We start from the raw sequence: 3,503 nt of genomic DNA on the forward strand, positions 1-3,503 counted from the left end.
TCTAACGCTAAAGAAACTTCAATTTAAKSCAAAAATAATATATTTCTCTTTAYTCCAYCTTATTTGATTAAYTKTAACGTTTTGGTTGGTGTKTTTTAACAAAATCATAGTAGAAAATAGTTTCCATGGATCTCTTCAACCTTAACTTTGGACCTACCCTATAGGATACATTAATCTTCATTATTGCTTTTCATTGACTGTCATGTGCTGACTATACTTAGTTACGTCAAAATGTCTAGTCAAGTTCAAGTTTAAAGAAAGGTTCTTTACCGAAAGAAGAAGTCCTGGTTAAGTTAAACAGAACTTAACTGACGGAWGGTTGCTAATCAGAAATTTAGCGAACGTTCCTTAGAGATTCCTCTCACTAGTAAGTGTAACCAAGCTACAAGATTTTCCAATAAGAGTGATGATTGAAAAGGTCAATTGGAGCATTACCGCCTATAACTAATATTGCGTCGCCTGACACTGTTCGCAAGGCTAATGCACTCTGAGGACCGCGGTTTGGTGTCTCTGATTACTACCTTACGCCGGTTTTCCTTTTTAAGCTCCTTTCACCAGATCTCAGCTCCGTATAATAGGGGCTGACTGTCGAGAACATAAGGAGCTTTCTCTTTTCTTGCATGGGCGTCCTATGTTGGCCATAAGTCTGCTAAGTTGGGTGGTGATTTTCGCTGCTTTTCCTACGTCGTGCTGGATTTTTGTACCCAGAAGGTTAGTTTGGGGTCCAGTCCTACGTCTATGTAGGMTTTTTGTCCTAAGAACATCCGTAGTCGTTTGAATACTTATTTCGAGGGTTATGCGCTTATTTGTTATCAGTAATACCTTTGTTGTTTCCGTAGCTACCTGGCGGTTGTGTAAGTGAAGTCATGCTTGCGTCGGTATCTGGAATGGATTAAGCTTCCTGCTTCTGCGTGTCTTGCTGCTGTTTTATTTTTTGAAATAAAAGAATCTCCAAACCTTTCTCGTAATAATTCGCTTGTTTTACGTGCTGTATGGCACGTAGCTCCATTTTGTAGGAACAAGATGTTGTCAAGATCAACTTCTTGCAATGCCGCCATAAAAAGTTGATTATCAGCGATCTATAACGCTCATTGACAGTAACAGTGTCCTCAGCTTCAATTCGAAAAAAGTACGAACCGACCGATTCCACCAGACGAAAAGCCACACTAAAGTGTTGATTTAGGTGATTTTCTTCGCAACAGTATCAACAGTTTGGTTATTACCGCACCACTCAGATGAATGTGAGCCTCATCGGAAAAGACTATATTATTAAAAAAAAATAGTTACAAAGTTGTTCCAAGGCAATATCAGCAAACACACGACGCTTACGTTGATTCAATGGTTTCAGTTATTGAATGAGAACAATTTTATATGGATGCAAGAACAAATCTTTTCTCAAAACCCAGCAACTTGTGGCTTGAGTCGAGATGTTCTTGAGAACATCTTGGAGTCGACAAATTTCGATTATTCAATATTTTCATTACTTCAGGCTGTTCTTTGTCTTGTTAGCAGTTGAACATTCCATAAAGAAAAAGTTAGCTCAAAATTTTCAACAATTCAGCGAATAGCGAGCACGGATGGACGATGATTTCGACCGTAATGCAGAACGGTTATTTTGATAGTAAAATTGACTAATTTGTAAAAGTTGTTTTTGTGTATATCTTTCCACGATGAAATTATAAACATTACAGAATCCAATAAAAAAATTATAGATCACGACAGATTCAAAATGGCCGAAACGATACTTAGAAATCATATCATCCTTATTGGAAAACACGGTATTCAACTGAATTTTAAACAAATTATTCACTCGAAAGCTCGCTGCTATAAATGTCGTTCTGAGTTAGTATTCTGGGATATTTTGTCAAGCTGTTGTTTCCACAGATTTTTACTTAAAAGCAAATCCACACCGAATGACTTGGTATTGATTTCGATTTCCATTTTACCCATCCTTTTATAGCAAATGGTAAAGAAATTTTGTATAATKCTCATACAGCACTCATAAAAGTGCCAATAAATCGAGATAAAGTTAAAAATCTGTCACCTTACCTAATATTACTCAACATTTGCTATTATATATGTATGTATGTATTTCCTTCCCGGCTTGATTTATTGATCCGCATTCCATAGGCTTAAATCTAGTGAAAATCTCACAATTTGTATCCTGTGTTTGTAACTGCCAAACAAAACTATGAGTTAGTTTTGCTTGTGCATGCTGTGACATCTAATTCCGGGAATATACAWAACACTTAATGAGCTGCTCGCGACCACGCTCTCACTTCCTGTCTCGCTCTCCGGCGTTCAATCAGTCAGAGGCTTGCTTATATTGAAGCGGGGGTGTATGCCACAGATCTTGTTGGATTTTCCACTCTACTTTGTATATTTACGCCTACAAATGGAGCTCAAAAATAGATAAAATAAAAACGATAAAAATAAAAGAAAACCGCCGCACGCATTTAGACAAGTCGAGCCTGAGTTTATGAGCATGAATGAAAAAATAAACATTTCCAGAGTCAGTCAAACAATTACGACGAACGTGAGCGCAATACTGACTCGAGACAACGCAGTTGTTTTGATGCACAGAGACAAGAGTTTGTGATTTGCCGACGATCGTGGTGATCGTCAGTTGCTTAGTTGAGTTGTAAACGATTGGTGCGGCGTCAGCGTTTCTGCGATCTTAAAGTCACAAAATTTGTGGCAGAACAMAAACAGAAAAGAAAAGTGATAAAGTGAATGTTAATGATTTAGTAAAATATATTTGAATATATAGACATAATTATATATTTATCTATTTTTGTATATATATATAGCTATGTATATACATATGCATGTTTTTATAATTTATTATTGAAAAATATTGTATGTCTCTGTGAAAATTGTGGAAAAAACCATCCAAATCCATAATGAACTGTAAAAATGCGTGCTTTAGGCAATTAGCTGCCGCCGCAACACAAATTCCACACTTAAATTAGTAACACAAATTTCTATATTAAACGCATTTACTTATCGGTTACCGGTTTTCTACGCTTCTGCCGCCGCTGGAGAAATGTGAAATATTTTTGTCTGGCTAGAATGTGTGTTATTTATATTTTCATCTTCTKTTTTGTTTTGTTTCCTTACAGTTAGCATATGAGCGTAGTAACAGCCAGCAGCTRGACGACTACAGGTCTTCAAAGGTGTAAAACAACAACAACAAAACCAAAACTAACAAAGTGAAAATACGAAATACTAACAGYGAGCCGAATTTATTAACGCAGCACGACAAAATAAACGAACTAATGAAGTGTGTTAAAAGCGGAATCTGGCGTGTTTTGGTAGTGAAATAGTGAAAACAACAACAAATAAGTGCGTTAGAAAAAATCGTGTGCTAAAACGTGCGGCCAAAGTGTTGACAGCGTTCGAAAATGAGTGAAGAATGTTGAAAGCGGAAATAGAGGTGAGGAAAATGGTGAATTAGTGGATTGGAAATTTTAATAAAAGTAAAAAATATTAAAAATTAAATG

The 3,503-nt window shown here is 36.3% G+C and overlaps 1 long non-coding RNA gene across 2 annotated transcripts in view; it reads left to right on the forward strand.

The window, feature by feature from the left end:
* Positions 1 to 2,641: 2,641 nt before the first annotated feature.
* Positions 2,642 to 3,503, forward strand: part of LOC108972874 — a 2,646-nt gene continuing 1,784 nt past the window's right edge. The window contains exons 1-2 of one of the 2 annotated variants that reach the window (XR_001993672.1): positions 2,642 to 2,729; positions 3,123 to 3,436. This is a non-coding gene — a long non-coding RNA (uncharacterized LOC108972874). Of the gene's footprint in view, positions 2,748 to 3,122; positions 3,437 to 3,503 lie in introns of both variants that reach the window. The other variant, XR_001993673.1, reaches the window with a different exon arrangement.

Source organism: Bactrocera latifrons, unplaced genomic scaffold (assembly GCF_001853355.1).
Source record: "Bactrocera latifrons isolate USDA-ARS-PBARC rearing strain unplaced genomic scaffold, ASM185335v1 scaffold_433, whole genome shotgun sequence".
NCBI lineage: Eukaryota > Metazoa > Arthropoda > Insecta > Diptera > Tephritidae > Bactrocera > Bactrocera latifrons.